The sequence below is a fragment of the Tamandua tetradactyla genome, chromosome 9, assembly GCF_023851605.1.
Source record: "Tamandua tetradactyla isolate mTamTet1 chromosome 9, mTamTet1.pri, whole genome shotgun sequence".
Taxonomy (NCBI): Eukaryota; Metazoa; Chordata; class Mammalia; order Pilosa; family Myrmecophagidae; genus Tamandua; species Tamandua tetradactyla.
Window position 1 is genome coordinate 25,685,785 of NC_135335.1, and position 20,862 is coordinate 25,706,646.

The window sequence follows — 20,862 nt, forward strand, 5'->3', positions numbered from 1 at the left end:
AGAAACTGACCATCACATTCCACCACTTGTCAACTTGGCAGCTATGCACATCACCTTGAAACATGCTTGATTTCTAATTAAAACACCATAAAAAACATATGTTTCACCTGATAGTACCCAACTGCCCTGCATACAACTGGAAATGCACTACATCTCTCCAGAATAGGGTACAAGTCCTTAGGTAATATTCACTATTAAACTTCATATCCTATGACTTAAATATTATAACATGAACAATACAACTTCTGTCAAATAATAAGAGGAAAACAAGATATTTGTCTATGCACAAATACAAAATCAAGCATAACAAAACAGGGAGGAAACAATCTTACAATCACAAGTCCTCATGTCTGTAAATGGTCACTTGGTCATAGTTCATATTTATCACTTCCTTGTTCTGCTGTCCATTCCGTGTTCCCAATACCATCAACAAATAATTCAGCTTGACATGGTTCTTTGCCAGGTGGGATGACCCACACCTTCATTCCTGAACTTTCTGGGCAATTAGTACTCCTTCCTGGATTGGATGTTACATTTTTTCATTGACTTTATTCACTGTGCCTTTTGGAACTAAGAAACACCTAGGGCTATCTCCTGTATTCCAGATAAAAGCTCTTCTTTGCCTCCATTGTGTGGTTACAGTCATATTTTCCCTTGAAAGTCAGCAACAATCACCCTAGGCCAAACAGTAATCCCCTTTCATACCTGTTTATTCAGTTTATGGCAAACACAAAGTGGCCATGTGGCAGTTTTAACTTTCAGTTCAATGGAAATATCATGTGTCATGGAAGGAGAACTCTTCTTTTGGAACTAAAACCTGTAGACTTAATGGTTCAGGGTCAGGAAGCAAAAATGTTCATAGTGGATCCTTAGGAGTGATAGTGCGGGGTGCCATGCCATTTCCACCTCTTGATTCCTGGACATGTGAATCCTGACTATGGGAGAAACAGCACCATACAGTGGATACCGATTCAGATCATACACAGCCTCCTAGAGAACATTGCTCTAGCCCTGCTTTGTATTGCCACCTAATTTTCACTGGAATTGAGTCTCCAAAAGGTCATTCCACCATTTTATCAACCAAGTTGTCTCTGCATGATGGAGAACATGGTAAGACCAGAGAATATCATAAGCATGTGCTCATTCCTGCACTTCATTGGCTGTGAAGTGGGTTCCTTGGTCAGAAGCATTGCTGTGTGAAATACCACGATAGTGCATAAGATATTCTGTAAGTCCACAGATGGTAGTTTCTGTGGAAACATTACATGCAGGGAATACAGACCCATAACAAGAGTGTGTGTCTATTCCATGATACAAGTGGTCCAATGTAATCAATCTCCCACCAGGTAGCAGGCTGATCCACCTTGAGTAATGATGCCACATCAGGGACTGAGTATGGGTCTCTGCTGCTGGCTGATTGGGCACTCAGCAGTGGCTATAACCAGGTCAACCTTGGTGAGTGGAAGCCCATGTTGCTGAATCCAGGCATCACCTGCATCCCTACCACAATGCCTATTTTGTTCATGAACTCATTGGGCAATGGCAAAAGTGACTCAGGAAAGAGGATGAGTTTGATCCACAGGATAGGTAATCTTATCCACTTGATTATTAAAACCTTCCTCTGCTAAAGTCACCTTCTGGTAATCATTCAAATGGGACCCAAATATCTTCAAGTTCTTTGCAAACTCAGAAAGGTCTCTCATCCCCAGACATCTTTGTCACCAACTTTGCCATCATGTTTCTTCCAAATCCCTTACCATCCAACCTAACCATTAGCAGTAGCCCATGAGTTAGTATAAAGCATACATTTGGTGAGTTCTCCTCCCAAGCAAAATGACCAGCCAGAAGGACTGCTCAAAGTTCCACCCACTAGGAAGATTTCCTCTCACTACCATCCTTTAAGGGCATCCCAAAATGGGGTTGTATTGCTGCAGCTCTTCAGTTCTGGGTGGTATCTGCATATTGAGCAGAACCAACAGTAAACCAGGTCCAAGCTTTACCTTCCATAGTCAACTGATTGTAAGGAACTCCCCAAAAGACCATAGCTCTGGTTTGAGAAAGAGAAGGCAATGTGATGGGGGGGGGGGCAGTTCCTGGGCTTATGGGCCAGATTCTCAGGATCCTGCCAACTTCATCAAGCCATATATCACCATCCTACATTTCAGGATCCCACTTTTTTCCAATTAAAGCAATTACTTTAACAGCAGGTACCACGCAAGGATGAGATTTTAGTTTTACATTGTAAATCTACTCACACAATGAGGCTTTGTGTCTGGTTTTCAGAGATCTCAAGTATGTATCCATAGGAAATGAGATTATCTTTCAAAGAACACATGGAAACTTTCACGTCATTCATATGGCATTGAAGTTTCAAATCTGAAGCCTTCAGCTCATCCTCCTCCCTCATCACTATACCCAGTGTATCAAACAAGAACCAGTCAACATCATAACTCTTAATTCCACAAATCTCTATAAAGATGTCAAAAACATTTTACCCAGTGCCTTTGTTCATATAAGTGTACAATTAGCAGAATCTAATTGATATTTTGAGTATCTCTTTTGCACATTCACCCCATGAACTATAAGCGCCACCTTGATTTTGGGATACAGAGGCATTACTGCCTCTGAGTCTAGTCAGAGTATAAAAGTCAATTCTAGAAACTAACTTTTAAGATTATGTTTATCAAGAATCACTCCTGGTGTGTAGGCTATGGTGGTTCAGCAGGCAAGAATGCTTGCCTACTACGCCAGAGGACCCGGGTTCAATTCCCGGTGCCTGCCCATGTTGAAAAAAAATCACTCCTGGTATTAAGCTGTTAGGATTCTCTAGAGAAGCAGAACCAGCAGGAGAGATCTGTAAATATGAGATTTATAAAGGTGTCCCACACAAGCATGGAAACGGAAGAGTCCAAAATTCATAGGGCAGGCGTTGAAGCTGTCAGCTCTGGTGAAGGGTGTCGATGAATTATACAGGAGAGGCTTGGCAAAACTGTGAAAGAGTCTCTCTTCTTCCTTAAAAGCCTTGAACTATTTGTATTATTTCATTGTGGGAGACACAGTTTAGTTGACCACAGATGTAATCAAGTGACTGATGGCTTAATACACCAACCTTTAAGTTTATCAACAAGCCATGAAAGATCTTTGACACAATGGTCACACCAGTACTTGCCTGACAAGATCATTGGGCATAATTGTTTGGCCATGTTGACACCAGAACTTAACCATCACACTTATCAAGGGTTCTTTAAGGCTTGGTACACTTTCAAGGCTGGGTTAGATATAGATATGTCATGGATGCTACATATTCAGCCATGTGTATTTTTGTAATAAAAAAACTCAAAGTGCTTACCTTTGATTACATTGCAGAAATGTTCCTTTATACAGTGTTCTGGCCCATTTCACTCTGGAGAAGGGAATAATCATTTCAAATTCCATGATTTGGTAAGTTACCTCATTATTTTTGCTACTCATTTTATTTGTGTTTAAATGTTGAGGCAACCTGAGGACAAACATACAATTTATGATGCCATAAAAATGAGTTGTTGTGGATTGGGAAGGTGGCATGACAGCAGCTAGAGGGCAGAGGAGGCTGTGCAACTGATCATGTCATCACCGTGAGGCTGCAACAGGTCCCAGTGTCTGGGAAGGTCTTCATTCAGTGTGACTACAGCAGTGGCACACTCTTCCAGTTCAGACCAAGTTCCCCACAGAGCTGGGGATGTGTATTTGAAGAAACAGTATGAACATTAAATAGCCTCTATCAGAAGCAGAGAAGCTTGTGGGCCAGTCATACTTTTAAGGCTGTTTGGCTTGTTTAATGGCATACACCATCTTCTTATGCATGTAAGCTCTGAAGAAAGTCTCCAAATACATGCAAGAACAGAATGAGAAAATATATGTTCCCCAAGGCCTCCTCATGAAAGATCCCATTGAAAGAGGACTTTGAGTTATTGAAATAACCATTTATGAAGACAGAGGTATGAGAAGGGGAAGATAAACCACAGAATTAAAGATTCCACCTTAAGCTTGGACCCTCATCTGTCCACTGGCTGATCACAAAGTTTCCCCTACCTCCTCTCCACAGCATCGTTCCTTTGTATCTGCCTCCAGAGCCATGTGCCATTTATTCCAAGGACTCACTTTCTAAAATTCCATACCTGGGGTGACCTCTGGTCACTCAGCATCCACTTTGTGTCCCAGAATTGTGTAGGACTCTGTCATCATTTGATTACTTTCTGAGAAAACACAATGAAGCCTTTCACTTTTTTACTCAAAGCCTTTTGATAAAATATGCTGTCATCCTAATGCAAAGTTGATTTCTTAAGTGCCACCAGTACCATTGGGTCTCTTCATTCCCCCCAGTAAGCTTTCCAGATGGCTTTAGACTTCAAGAAGTTATATCTTCCCCAGTGTTCAGTCTTATTCCCCCAAGTTAATAAAATGATCTTCTCTGGGATTTTGGTGAGGGATAGACTGTGTCTGTGCTTTTGCTAATGCATCTCCCAGATTTCAAGTAATTACCAGTTTTGCCATGAGTCAGATGTTAAGATCAATTTTTGCTGTTTAGTTTCTCAAACTAGAGTTTATTATAAAAATAATGTATAATGTCGTTTGTTTCATTACAGCAGTTAATCTTAATTAAACCAGTATTTAATGCAGTTTCTAGTTATTTTCCTTGGAGAACTTTGCATTATTGCATTATCATGAATATTGGGAAGACACATGTTTTGCTTGTTCATTACAAAAAATAAATAAGCAGAATAAAGTGGATACTAAACCATGAAACACATAAATGTTTCCTGCTATGTTCCTGAATGTGTAATAAGTTCAATAAATATTTTAATTATAGTTTTGCTATGAATATAACTTATGAGGAAAAATTCAACAGGAATAATACTATTTATAGCTAATTTTTAACTCTTCCTTCTGGCAAACCTTAAGAATCCTAGACTTTCTTCAAATACAGTATTCAGCACACAGAAATCTTATGGTTCATGTAAAGCAAGTGATTTCCAAGTACAACTCCCAAGTCTAAATCAATATTTCCAGTCCTTCTTTTGTCTGTACATTTCTTAGTTTCAGGGTTTCTTATGCCTAATTCGTCTGTGGGTTTTTTTTAACAATGTATTTAGGAGAGAATTAAGAAATATACTAGAAGTAATAAACATAAGTTTTATTTTCAGAGATATTGTAGGTTCTAATATTGGATTTAGTTTTCAGATTTAATTTTTCTTATAGGTTTGTTAGATATTCAGTAAATCCCATAAGTCTGTAAAATATTTTAATTGTATAAAACACTTTTGTTCCTTTACAGCCTATAATAGTGGGTCTGTCTGCCTTTTAAACCATTGCAATAACTTTGCTAATATACGAACACATTAGTGAAACTTTCTTTAAAGATCAACAAAAAAAATGTGTGGCTTGATATCCATTACTTCATGTATTTCAAGCACAGCATAAAACAAACATTATTATTTAATTTTTCCAGCTTTTTACTTCAGTTAATTTTTGATGCATGCCTAATACCCATGTACTCTTAAAATAGTTAACATGGAAATAGTTCAGTGATGGCTGGCATTTTTTAATGTCTCATGAAATTTTCATGAGCAGTCCAAACATAATTATTAAGAACACCTGCAAGAACATGTGATGTAAGTGGAATAGAAGTTTTATGAATGGATTTTCAAAAATTATATACACTGAAGGATTCCATTACCAAATATCTTGTTAAGTACTCTTAGTATGTATTCACAATTTATATTTGTCTGTCATTTTATTTTTCTAGTGAGATTTGATATTTAAGAATTTGGCTTCATAAAATGAGTTTTGTAATGCCTCTCCTGTATTTTTCTTAAACAGTTTGTGTACAATTTGTTATCTTTTTTCCTTACCACTTTGTCTTTTCTTGCTTGTCCTTTTGGTCTCTTCTCTTAGAATCTGTTGCCAAATGCAAGGTACTGAAGATTTTTGTTGTGTTTATTCAAGTACTTTTATGGTTTTAGTTCTCATAATTATGTTATTGGCCTATTTTGTTTAATTTTTTTATGTCAGAAGAGGTAACTTTCCATATTTTTCTTTTGGTGGATATCCAGTTTCCCCAGAGCTATTCATTGAGATTATTTACTACCTATTGAATATACTTTTAACCCATGTAAATACTGTGACAATACATATATGGATATATTTCTGAATTTTATTTTTATTCAAACAAGCCATTTGTCCTTATTTATGCCAGTAACACACAGTTTTCATTATCTTAGATTTATAATAAGCTTTGAGACCAGGTAGCATGAGTCTTCCAACTTTGTTCCTCTTTTTCAAGAATATTTTGGCTATTCAAAATGACCTGCAATTCCTTATAAATTTGAGCATCTGCTTTTCCATTTATTCAAATAAGCAGTGGGATTTTGATATGGATTGCACTGAATTTAGGCATCACTTTGGAGAATATTGCCATTTTAATTATATTGTCTTCTAATCCATCATCACAGGTCATATTATTCATTTATATCCTATTTAATATTTACCAATAATCTTTTGTAGAGTTCATTATCTGTGGTAGTTAGGTTCAGGTGTCATCTTAGCCAGGTGAGGGTTCTTACTTCTGCTGCTGTGGACATTAGCCAGTGGCATATGAAGTTCATCTGTTGCTGATTACATCTGCAGTCAACTAGGAGGCATGGCTGCTATGTTTGATTTCATTGACTGGAAGCTTAAATAAGAGAACTTGATGTAGCACAGCCCAAGCAGCTCAGCATACCTCATCTCAGCTCTCACAGCTCAGCCCAGGCCTTTGGGGATGGAGAAAGGAATCACCCCAGGGAAAGTTATTGGAACCCAGAGGTCTGGAGAGAGACCAGCGGAGATCACCCTGTGCCTTCCCATGTAAGAAAGAACCTCAGTTGAAAGTTAGCTGCCTTTCTTCTGAAGAACTATGTGTTTTAATGAAATAAATCCCCTTTTATTAAAAGCCAGTCCATCTCTGGTGTGTTGCATTCTGGCAGCTTTGGCACACTGAAACAGTATCCGAACCATTCATGTCACTGGTTACATTTATTCCTAAGAATTTTAATCTTTTCCAAGGTATTGTAAGTGAAATTATTTTCTTAATTTAATTTTTAGTTTGTTCATTGATAGTTTAGAAATGCAACTGATATTTTTATATGGGTCTTATATCCTGTAACATTTCTTATGGCTCGTTTGCATGTGTGGATTTCTTAGTATATTCTATATTGTGATCATGTCTTGTATGCAGAGACATATTTTTATTTCTTTCTTACCTAATTTGGATGTATTTTCTGTCTTTTCCTAATGTCTTTGATTACCTCTTCCATTACAATACTGAATAATAGTAGTGAGAACAGATATCCTATATTGTTTCTGATTTTATGAAGTATGTTAGCTGTGAGTTTTTCATAGATTCCTTTTATCAGACTGTAATTCCCCTATTTCTTGGTTTGTTGAGATATTTCTCTTTTTAATCATGAAATGGTTTCGATGTTGACAAATGATTTACTTCATAAACTGAGCTGATCATGTGGATTCTTTCCCTAAATTTAATTAATGTGCTTTATTAATTACACTGATTGATTTTCAAGTTTGAACTACCCTTTCATCCCTATGATAAATCCCACTTGGTGATGATATATAATTTTTTAATACAAGGTTTGATTTGGTTTTCTAGTATTTTGTTGAGGGTTTTTGTAATTATATCAGAAGAGATATTGCTCTCTATTTTCTTGTTATGTCTTTGGCTTGCTATCACAGCAAAACTGAACTTATAAAATGTATAGGGAGGTTACCTCTTATTTTATCTTTTGAGGAAGTTTGATGCTAATTCTTCTTAAAATTATTTAATAGAATCAGCAGTGAATCCACCTGGTCCTGGGATTTATTTATCAAAACTTTTTCTTTCTTTTTCAAATTTAATCATGTACTTATTGCAAATATATTCACATTTTCAATTTCTTAATAATCTGAGTAATATTCTGTGTGTTTCTGGGAATTGGTCCATTTAATTTTGGTTATCTAATTTGTTGACCTGCAATTACATATGGTATTCTCTTAAAATTGTTATTTCTGTGTGTCAGTGGCAATGTCCCCACTTTCGCTGCTGATTTTAGTAACTTGGGTTTTCATTCTTTTTCTCTTGCCATTCTACCAAAAATATTTGTCAATTTTGTCAAGTAACAGAATTGTTTTTGTTGATTCTGCTTTCCTTCTATTTTGCTTATCTTTCCTCTAGTATTTTTTTACTTCTTTATGTTTTATTTTAATTGTGTACATACTTTCTCTTGTTCCTTGCAGCATAATGTTAGGATATTGTATTTCAAAAATTCTTGTTTTTCAGTGAATTTATTTGAAGCTATAAAATTTCCTCTGAGACCTTCTTTTCTGCATCATAGCTTACTGATATGTGGCATTTTCATTTCAGATTTTCTAAAATATTTTCTCATAGTTCTTTGTTCTCTTCTTTAACTAATTGATTGTAAAGGGTCTTTGTTTAATTTCCACATATTTGTGAGTTTTTCAGTTCTTATTTTCTTATTAGTTTCTAATTTCATTCCATTGGGTGGAAATATGTTTTGTATGATATCAGCCTTTTTAAATGCATTGTGCTTTGTTTAGTGGCCTAATGTATGGTCTATTTTGGGGATCATCCTACCTGTAATTGAGCACAGGCCTTATTCTTCTCCTTTGGTGCAGAGTGCTCTTCATAGTTTGTGAGGACTATGTAGTTTATAACTTTGTTCAAGTACTCTCTTTTCTCATTAATCACTTTCTACTTGTTCTATATATTAATGGAAGTGGGATACCAATGCCTTCATGTATAATCATAGAACTGTCTATTTCTACCTTTAATATTACCAGTTTTTGGGTTATGTATCCTGGTGCTCTGTGTCATGTTCACCTAATTTTATATTGTTACATCTTCTTGATGAATTAATGTTTTATTGTAATGTTGTCCTACTTATGCCATAACTTTTTTTGTCTTAAATTCTAGTTTGTAAGATATTGTAGACAATCCATGTCTTTTTCTGTTACCATTTTGGTGTTATGGTTTCTAAATCATGTAAGAATAAAAAAGAGTTACAACTACAAAGTACAACACTTATACTTGCATATTTACTGGTGTTTTGACTTTTCTGTATGGCTTTCAATTACTGCCTTGCTTTCTTTTCAGTTCAATTTACCCTTTTAGCATTCCTTCCAATTGCTAACAATAACTAATACCAGTTTTTGTTTCTCTGGGAATGTTTTAATTTTTCCTTCATGTTTGAAGGAGAATTTAGCAAGTGTAATTCTTGGCTGACATTTTCTTTCACATCACTTTAAATATGTCATCCCAGTGCCTTCTGGCCTCCAAGGCTTCAAGCCACTACACTGCAGCCTCTCTACCTGAAAAATATATTTTATATCCAGATTCAAACTACATTTACTCCACCAAAACATTCAAAAATGAGAAGTCATTTCTGTATAAAATGTTAAATACAAAGTCTCCTCAAAATTAATTATGGGTGTAGTCTGTCCTGGAGTGCAATTGCCCTCCATTGTGAACATGTGAAATCAAGAGAATAAGTTACCTACTTCCAATAAACAATGAAAAATTCCCATTCCTTTAGGGATAAATTGGAAAGTAACTAGGGGTCACAGATCTCAAACAATTACAAAACCCTGCAGGGAATACTCCATTAGATTTCAAGGTCTGAGAATCATCTATGGCATGATGTTTTGTTCTTCTGGCCTGATGGAGTGGCAGCTCCATCCTTTTTAAGTGTTTGTGCAACCCCACTCATTGTCATGATCTCCCCCAGGGCTGGGGTGAAGATTCCTTCTTCTGAAAATGCTGTGGATGCAGCCAGGCTCTCCACAATCCCCAGAGTATATGCTTCAGCCCCTATGAAGTTTGGGGAAGCAGTGTTCTTCCTGAATGAAAGAATAGAAAGCCCACCCTCTCCAAGCATGTTGGTGGGTAACCCACTCTTTACATGCATGAGTGGGCCTGCTCTCTTGCCCCTAGAAGATGTCTGTGGTCCAGACCTCAGCTTCCATTGTTCTGCCATTGAAGTGAGTTTTCCTTCAGTTTGTCCTTTTTCTGTCTCTTTTAGTCCAGAATGGCAGTGGTTCCATTCATGCAGATCACACAAAAAACTTGCTAGTTTTTTCATGGAGTACACACAGGTCCAAACCATCATACAAAGGAACTTTACTGCACAACTGCATCATCAATCCTGACTTGTACTGAAATGGCAGCCTGGATCCATGTTCAGTTAAACCCTCAAATAGAGCACTATTCTTTGGGGACTCACTTTCAGGGAGCTCAGAATTATTAAAACCATCAATTTCAGCCTTCTTTTTGTTCAGAAGCCTAACCCATTCCTCTTGCATTTTACCATAAACTACAAGGAGAAAATCAGGTTGCATGTTCCAGATTTCATATGAAACTCTCCTAAGCTAAATATTTGAGTTCATCACTCACAAACTCAATTTTGCCAAATTATCTCCACTTTAAAACAGGGATTATCTTTCCTACAGTTTCCAATAACACATTCATATTTTCTTCTAAGCCCTCATCAGAAATACCTTTAAGATAAATATTTCTTACTGATCTGTCTACTGAATAGTCTTCTCAGTGCAATCCAGGCCTTTCCTAAGAAGCATCTTACAGTTCTTCCAGCCTCTTCCCATTATTCAATTCCAAAGCCATTTCCACATTTTTAACACAGCAGCACCCTGCAGTCTGGAACAAAATCTGTTTTAGATTCTTAGGCTACTGCAGTCAAGTACCTTGAAATGTGTTGAATTAAATAATGGGAATATATTAGCTTGGAGTTTGAGGCTCTGAAAATGTCCCTATCATGGACATCATCAAGGTGATGCTTTCTACTTGAAGACTGCCTGCTGGTATCTTTAAATGAAGCATGCATGGTGGTTTGAAACTGTATGTGTCCTAGAAAAAACTTATTCTTAAATTTAAGTCATTCCTCTGTGTGTAAGTAGAAACTTTTGATGAGACTACTGCATTAAGTTGTGACCTACCTCGTTCATGATGGGCTTTAATCCTATTTTTGGAGTCCTTTATAAATGGCATGAATACAAAGAAAGAAAGCCGCAGGAAGAAAGAAGCTGAACCAGAACTCAGAACAGAGAGAAGTGGCCAGAAAATGCTTCTGTTTGCTTTGCCATGTGACAGAGGAGTCAGAGGTTAAAAGCACACAGTTTTGGCATAGGTAGCATCACCTCAATTATACAATTTTAGACATTTTCACAGCTTCAAAACTATAAGCTAATAAATCCCCATTGTTTCCACCAATCAATTTCATGGTATTTTCTTGGGACAGCCTAGAAATTGAAAACAATCCCCATTCCTTACTTTTATCACAGCAGTTGGTACCTCTATTCTAGCTTCTGACTCTATAAAACAGCTTATTCTAATAATTTCATATCAGTGATGTCAGGCAATGCTTGTCTTTTTGTGTCTCCTTTCACACATTATGATGTCCTCAAGGTTTATCCATGTTGTTATATGAATCAGAGCTTCATTCTTTTTTACAGGTGAATAGTGTTACTTTGTACATATATACCATATTTGTATGCATTCATGTGTTGATAGACACTTAAATTGTTCCCATATTTTGGCAATTGTGAAAAATACAGCTATGAACATCAGTGTACAAGCATCTGTACAAGTTCCTGCTTTCAATATTTTGGGTTATTTACTTAGAAGTGGGATTGCTGGGTGATATGGTAATTCTATACTTAACTGTCCAAACAACTGCTAAATTGTTTACCAGTTCACATTCACCAAAAATGAACCTATATTCCTATTTCTAAAAATCTTCTCCAAAATTATTTATCATTTTTTAAAATAGTAGCCTCTTGAGTGTGTGGAAAATGGTAATTCATTTTTTTTATTTGCATTTCCCTAAGGACTAGTGATGATGAGCATCTTTTCATGTACTTTTCCCCCTTATATTTCTCCTTTGGAGAATTTCTGCTTGCATCAGCTAATGATTGAGACCTGCTAGCTATGGGAAAACAATGCCAACAATATGAAGCTGAACTTGCTCTGTCTCTTCCTTATGTGAATAAAACATCTTTCCATCAGAGCGTATGTGAGTTGTTCTTTTGCTGGCCACCATCACACTTGTATTAGAGAGGGTTGACATTTCTGTAGGTGTCTCTTCTGCTGACTATGAAGCATCTAGAAGAAAACATAGGAAATATCTTAGACCTTGTGAATATCTTACATGTCAGTTGATTCTATCTCTGGGGCCTCTTGGTTGGGGGGTTTACAGAGGAGATGAGACTCAGGTGACATCCAAGCACCAGGGATCCTTGTCTCTACCCCAATCCTTCCTGCTCCCTCACAAAACCCAACTCTCCTTAGCATTTCCCACCTAAGCTGATCCCAGCCCTACATACCTGGGATTCAGTACTGACAGGTTTCACCAGCCCACTCTGACCTCAAGCTCTGGGCTCCACTCTGGATACCTCCAGTTCTGGGGTGAGTGGGGCCACACTGCCTACCCCTCTCCCTGTAGGGTCTGTTCCTCACCTGGAGCATTGGAGGGTCAGTGGGAAGAGATTTTGCCACAAAATGGACAGCAGATAGGACTACCACCAGCAGAAGCAGTAGCAGCAGCATCTACAGACTCCACCAAAACAGCCTTTCCCCACTGTGCTCCTCACCAACTTCCCTGGACCCGTGCCCATGGGCCATGGACACAGCATACCACCTGACTGGGCCCTGATCCCACCCCTTAACTGAGTGGAATTAAATCTCTAGCCACTCCCTTATCTTTGCCCAAACCCAAACCCTGACTCCCTGATCCTACCTGAGATCACATTCTAATCCCTTCCCTGACCCCATCCTGACTTGAAAGCATCCACACTTGGCCTCTGGCCATGTCTCTGAACCTTTTTGAGTCCACCCCATAGCCCATCTTTTCTGGGTTTCTGGGCAGTCAGGAGCCCAATCCCTAAACTCCAGCCCTGACCCTGCAAGTGAATAGGCCCTGAATCCACCCCAGCATGGTCCAAAAGTTTGTTTCTTTTTCGCTCTTCTTCTTCTAGAAGCTTTATGATGCTAGTTATTATATTTAGATGTGCCCTCTTTCTTGTTTTCTTCTGATTAAACTGTTTGTGGCAGATCTAAGACAAATCCCTCCAGTTGGAGACTGGTTGCTCCATCTTCCTGTGTGCTGGAAGATATTGCAGGTATCACATCCTCCTCTTATTCTTCCAAATCAGGAATGCCCCCCTCTAGTTGATCAATTCCTCAACATGTACATATGTTAATTTTCTCCTCCTGTTAAAAAATATTTTTAAAAAACTATGAAGTATCTTTGTTCTATTCTGCTGTCCAAATGCTATCTGCATTTGTTCACTTTTGTAAACTCTTTCCATTCTTTAAAGATGTTGCCTCTCCCAGGTGGCCTATTACTATTTCCTTCCTTACTTAAATCTCCTGCAATCAGGGTTTATTCTTGTCATATACCAAAAGTGTTCTGCCTTGTTCACATTTGGCCTCCATATATTAATCTGTCATCCATCCTTATTTTCATTGCCACCTCAAACTTAACATGTCCTAAGCTGCCTAATTGGGTCCTCCCATCTTATTATTGGCCACTTCATCCTCTCACTTGTAAGCCCAGAAACCTTGAAATTAACTCTTGTTTTCCTCAAATCCCTCATGCCATCCGTCATCAAAACCTGCTATTTCTAATTTGAAAGTATATCCAGAATCCAGTTGGTGTTTTTCACACTAACTCTGCTTCCACCCTGGGAAAAGTACCATTATCTCTCATCTGGATCATTGCAATGTCTCCTTTCAGGCTTCCACCTGCTCTTCTTTACTAAATAATCAATAAAGCAACAACAGAAAAGCTTTTTTTTAACAACAGCAAAACTTTTGAAACATAAAACAGAGCACTATCTCTCTGCTTGAATCACTTAGCAACTCCTTGCTTACCCAGAGAAAGCCAAAGCCTTGACAGTTTATAAGACCCTACTTGTTCTCTCATCCAATTACCTTTCCAAACTTTTCATCTTATGTTCCTCCTTGCCCAGACAGCTCCTGATCCTGCGGCTTCCTTAGTATTTTTCATACTATACAGAACTTTCCCACCTTTCCACCTAACACTTCCAATTATCTACAATCTTCTAAAAATTTCCAGGTGGCACAATTCTCATGTCCTACCAATCTTTGCTCAAATATCATCTTACCTGAATACTCTTCCTAGAATTTACCTTACTGGTTTTATGTGTCTTTGAAGGCAGAATATTCTGAAAGAGCTGGATTCTGGCTTGAAACCATTGGAATGAATACCTAAGAGGTATTGGGACACTATTATTTAATGCACATAGATTGATTTTTCAGAAAGAGGGAAGTATGATGGTGGATTTCTTGGCTCACAGCAAGGTTCAAAATTCTCTGTAAAATAACAAGGCCATCAAGGAAAATGGTTTTTTATGGCCTTGGCTTTCACTCTTTCTTATAAGAATAGTACTGTGGTACTCAATTTTTAAACAGACAGTGGATAATGCAAACTAATTTAATATGGAGGAAAATGAGGATCTCTTTTCAGAAACAACAAGGAAAGTAAAAATGCATTGTATTACAATATAGCAAGCTCCAAGGACATAGCACTGAATTCCTTTGTCATCCAAAGTCCCTCCAACAAAACATGTTCGAAGGAACAAGTTAACAGAAAGTTTTTGCTTTCTTTCTTTAAATACTTTCAGTGATGAAGAAATCACCAATTTGAAATACTGATTACTTAAATACTAATTAGGTCCAAGTGGTAGAGTTATTTTAATTGCAATGAGTTGAAACACTTCCAAAATGTTGTCTACTTCAGTTACCACTACCTTGCAGCTGGTATAATTTCATATCTAATATTACCACTTTCTTTGAAATTATGTGAAAATAAACACAATAAAGTATGTTATTCTTATTAAATACAATTTTGACCAGTGATAACTTAATAAAACTTTGGTTTCTGAAGATCTGTTTCTTATTTACTTACAAGTTATTGCAGTTATCAATTTTGCCAAGATAATTTACCTTGTGCCAAAATAGAAGGGACATCTACAAAAACTAAACTTGCCTTGATAATTAAGAACAAGTTCTTGAGGTCAGTTTCATTTTAAGATTCAACAACCACCCACTGTAACCACCAAATGGATGGGAATTATATGACATTTGACAGGGACACACACACATGTTGACTTCCTGCTTAAAAAATACTCACCTATATGCATTTTTCTCACCTACCTGTTCTCTTTGGGTCAGTAAGCACAGGTGGTAGACAATGATTTCCCAGAGCCTTAAGGCTAGAGCAGGCTGTACAGGGTCTGCATTGTCCTTCTCTGAGCCAAATAAGATGGTTCATTCTTTGGATGATGTGAAATTTGACATCTTCTGCTGATGTGAGATAGTAGGTTAAACAGTCATCTCTCAATCATCCCATGTTTTGGAGGGGATGTTACCCTTCTGAGAATCCAGCTCTCAGATATTCTTCTGTAATTTGCCATTCATGTTACTAAACAAGGAAACCAGTCTTATGAGATTCAACTTTGCACACTGAGGCTGAGTTGTAGTTAAAACACTCAGAGGATGGATGTAATTCTGCAATTACCAATTACCAATCTTTTTCCAAGTTAATTCTAAGTGTGACTGTCAATTTACCAAAGAAAAGACAACATCTGAATTCGACTGAGAAAACAGTCTTAGTGTAAGTTTTGGAATATTAACCAAAAAAGAAAAGGTTCACAACTCATCTGTAATAAAGCAGTATTGGAGAAAAAGTCCACATGTATTGAAATTCTCTATAATTAAGAAGAGTTTATTAATATTTCTAGTTAAATTAAAATTATGTCTTTTGAATATATTAAAGAATTGAATAAATAAAAATAAAAAAATTTTCATTTAATGTTTTTTTTTAATCATTCATTTATTCAACTTTGCACCAGGTGCTCTAAGATGCCTTCAGATACACCAATGAATCATGCAAACTTTGATTGGGATATATCAATCACACCCACATGTTGATTGGATTACATCAGTGAATCACACAAAGCCTATAGTCTCATGGGGTAGGCTGTTATCATTTATTGCTACTGATGCTTGATTTAACTAATATATATTTTTAAGTAATATGATTCCTGTGTATGTTTTTTAGGAAACTTGGGGAAGGAAAGAAACTACAGGCATATGGAGTACAATGCAATTATTTCTGTACATATCTGTACACAGCTACCTTGAGGTAATTTCTCTCAAATATTTTGTTGCATCATCAAATTTTGAAAAAAATATTTATAACACCATTTAAAGACTACATAATAAATAGCCTGGTATTAGGAATGGGCTCTTCAGCTGTGATCACAAATCTGTATCTTGTAACTTCTTCCTCCTTACTGAAAACTAGAGAAAAGAATGATAGCTCTTGCAAAGCAGATTATGGTGTCACTTTTTCTGCCAGCTGCAGAGGAGAAATAACAATCTTGTATACATCAGCCACACCTGGATAGAAGGAGATGAGAGGGTGTCCAGGTCTCCAAGGGAGGTTCCAGCCTACACATGCAGGAGAACAAACCAGAGAGAATGTGGAGGATAGACAATATACATTGCCATAACCCAGAGCATGTCATGCTTCACAAGTCATCAGGGCAGCCAGAATAAGTTGAACTATGGAGGTGGGAGTATGTTAGGAAGATTCCTTCCAATTTTCAACCATGTCATGAGAGGAGGGTGAGTCTCTTTTCTATGACAAGAGGATATTAGAAGACAAATGGATAAATATACCCTGTAAGAATAATGTTCATGATGATGATTAAAAATATACAGCATTAAATTGTATAAATTATAATTGTAGTATACATTATAGGTTTCAAATTGTAATATACATTAGAGGTTATATTCATAACATAAGCAATCATGCATCCATGGTATTTATAAGAACTAATTTCTGAAGGCCTTATTCTGTGTCCTTCAAAATGAAAAAGACTAGGTGATCTTTCCCTCATTCCAAAATCTATATATAATTCTAGTTTCCTTTCTAATAGCCCTTTATTTTTCAAGAGTATCACATCATCTGGTAGTACATTGCATGATACATGTTGAGGGATGTTCAGCTATGGTCATTTGCTATATATTTTACTTCATAAAGGAATGAGAATCCAGTCACTGGTTTCTTATTCTGAACATAAATTCATTTTTGATCATATTTTCTTAGATGTCAATTATCACATATTGCTGAGTTAAAAATAAACACCCATTTATGTGTACCACACTGTAACCACAAATCTAATCACTCTTTTCACTACACAAATTTTCATCCAGAATTTCTATTTTAAAACTCTTTTAGGGTAGGCCATGGTGGCTCACTGGCAGAGTTCTCACCTGTCATGCTGGAGACCTGGTACCTGCCCATGTAAAAGAAAAAAAATAATTCTTTTATACTTACCAGAGATTTTTTGTTTTCTTTATAAGTCTATATTTAAGTCCTTTATAAGTTTATAGAAAATTTAAAATTATGCAATTATTTCTCACAGTCATATATTGCATTATTTGAAAATTCTAGATATTTAGAGGTAATTTGAAAGCTAATCAAAATATTACTACACGTCATTCCAATTTAAGAGAGTATTCTGTTTGACTACTTCAGTAATGAGTTTAGAATGTTTTCCTTTTTATTGAAATAAAGCATATTTTCCAAAGGTCTCCATCTATTAAAATATTTCTACTTCAATGATCAAACAGGGAGATTTGAATTCCTCTTTGTAAAAATCATATATATTTATCTTCTCTCTGTTTTCTCTAAATCAGATTAAGAATTTCCACTTCTTTTCAAGCTTTTCTCTTGGCACAATTGAAAGGTCTCATTAGATTCTCAAATGGATGCATGTTATCTTATGTAGGAGTCTCTTGAAGCACAGCCCTCAGAGAAGGCAGCATGCTTCAGGAAGGCTGCAGATAAAGTAGTTCTGTACTCATTATTACTCATGAAACTCCGACTGTGGCTCTATTACCTTCTTTACCTATAAACTTTGAAAATTTGTCCATTTTTTTAAAAAGGAAAGATTTCTTCCTGATTGTTTCCACCCAACTCTACCACCAATAAATACAATAAATATCCCCTTTGTCTTCCTTGAAATCATATATAAAGAAGAAAAAACCTGCATTATGTCATTAATTTTTTCTTCATGTAATATATTCAGGTGTTTTTAAAAATCTCTTGAACATGGATATTTTTAGCATGGGTATATCATGTAAGTACTAAGAGCAAATACACTATTTTTTTTAAAGCTGATATAAATAATAGCACAATATCAAACACTGAATCCCATAGTAGACCATTAGTTGTGGTTCTTTGAAACTGTATATACCTGGATAAATCCTATGCACTTTAAATAGATGAGATAGAATAGGGGTTTCAGATATCTCTGAAAAGTCATCACAGAAACTTTTGAGACCTTATTTGGAAGAGTAGTCTGAGAAGCCTAGTGAGTCTGTTTTTATAATTATCATATGGAATCATATGAAGTTTTATTTTGGCTGGCTGTAAAAATTGACAGAAAAGCCCACAACTCTGCAGTCCCATTTCCTTCCAGTCACCTAGAAAGTCTGCAATGATGGACAAAGCCTCTAATTCTATCATGGGACTTCAATGCCAACAATCATTTGAAAACAGAATAGGACCTGAATATTATATCTCATGATAATAATTGTTGAAAATCATCACTGGTACCCATTGCCTATAAAAAATATCTTCTCCTTTTTTGCATAGCATGACAAAAGGTTTATAATCTAGTGTATTTCATTCACCAGCTAAACTATAGCCTCATCAAAATACTGGAAGTTCCAAAACATAGAACCTTTTGTCTGCTCCTGAGCTTTGCATGGACATTTATTCTGATTGGGTTCCATTAGAACTGAGAGGCAGGGCTGGTAATTCCAGGCCTTGCATGTACACTATTTTCAAATAACATTTCCACTGTGAACTTTCTCAGACCCTTCCTTCCCCATATTCACATGCATTGTCCCCTCTGGCAGTTCCTGATGTACTTGTTTGTGTTTCTAGTAAAATTTGTTCTATTTTTTTTTTTTTTTTTTTTTTTTTTTTTTTAAAGGAAAGACAGAGAGAAGGAAGGAAGGATAGAAGGAAGGAAGGAAGGAAGAAAGGGAAACATTTTTAAACATTTTCTTGTTTTATTGTATTCTGTTTCTCCGTTTTTGTTACATGGGCTGGGGCCGGGAATCGAACCGAGGTCCTCCGGCATAGCAGGCAAGCACTTTGCCCGCTGAGCCACCGCGGCCCGCCCTGTTCTATTTTTTTTATGGGCAGGTCCTGAGAATCAAACCCAGGTCTCCAGCATGGCAGGTGGGAACTCTGCTAAGCTATGATGTCCTGCCCTGTCCCCCTTTTTTGATTTTGTCCATATAACAGTTCTTCCCCATAGCTGGACTATGAGCTCTAGACACTTCCATTTATTTAGCTCTGTATCTTGAGCCATTCAAATGATGCCTGGCTTCTAAAATGGTCTGTTGAATGATGGCGTAGACACAAGTGTCAGTGAACACCAGATCTGGTACTATAATAACAGATATGTTTTTGCTAGCACATTTGGTTGAGTCTCAAGCTTCTCATGTTTGCAATACAGATAGGGTTTACACCAACCTTTTCAGAAAGTGATTGTTAATCTCAAATGAGGTATTGCATTTATTCATTTATTCCAGAAGCTATAATGAGTTTTTACTCTATATAGACCCAAGAGGAAGGGAATGTGAGATTAAAACCATTAACAGAATCCATTCTTGCCCTTGAGTAGGCTAAGTTATGAAACAGCATATCTTGATATAAATCAATTTTTAAATATAAAATTATTATGTAAATACACCTTCTTAACATACACAGATACTGATTAGAGTTCATATGCATGGGCTGCAGGCCAAGGGCCAGCATTATTTCTGACAGATTTCTTAGAGCCTTGTGGTTCTGCACAGTTACTAGAAACTGTCTCTGCTTTAATATTGCTCTCTGAAATTCTTCCATTTAAGCACACCCCATTATAAATACAGATATGTGGTCAGATGCATAAGCTCTTTACCCAGCTACAGGAAGAGGAGGCTGAACCCAAAGGGATAATTAAATAACCTCAGCCCATTGAATCTATCAACATAGGCTCTTCAGAAAAGGGAAAAGGATAAAAATGCATGTTGCTTAAATGAAAATAGAGGTCCTAAGAATCAGAAGCAGGAGGGAAAATGCTGAGTCAGTGGCTGTTGAATTTCAGGTTTGTTCTGAATATTTTTCCTTCTTTTTTATGGGGTAGGGGGCTATTTTGGCAGGGAAGACTAAGCCATGGGCTAAGAAGATTGTGAATCCCTGACACTGAGGGAAGAGTTGTGACCACACAGAGCTCAGGGCTTCTGTGAGAAAAGTTCAGGGAAGAAAAGAAAGATTTTCTGTCATGAAGAATTTATTTCAGGAACTCAAAGGTGTAATGCCCAAAAAATTAGAGAACAAGAGCAAGGAGGAATGGACAGATGTTGGAGAATTCTGGAATTCAGGGAATTGATATTAGGTCAGAGAAGGAAATGTACAAAGGAAAGGAATATTAGAGCAGTGGGTACAGTTAGCTAAATGATCTGGAAATATGTAACCTATTAAAGGAGATAAAGGATGGTATTAAAGTAAAGATTAAAATAGTGGATGCATCAACATATGGTTATATGAGGACAAACAAAAGGATATTTTATTTATCCCAGAAGAAAGACCATGAGAAAATGCAAATGTAAGTTGGACCATCTGTATGAAACCAAAAAGTGTCTGGAGATTAATTCACTTATCCATT

At 36.7% G+C, this 20,862-nt stretch overlaps 1 pseudogene; it reads left to right on the forward strand.

Annotated features, from left to right (window-relative positions):
* Positions 1–1,098: 1,098 nt before the first annotated feature.
* Positions 1,099–4,772, forward strand: LOC143645636 (golgin subfamily A member 7 pseudogene; annotated as a pseudogene).
* The last annotated feature ends 16,090 nt before the right edge of the window (positions 4,773–20,862 follow it).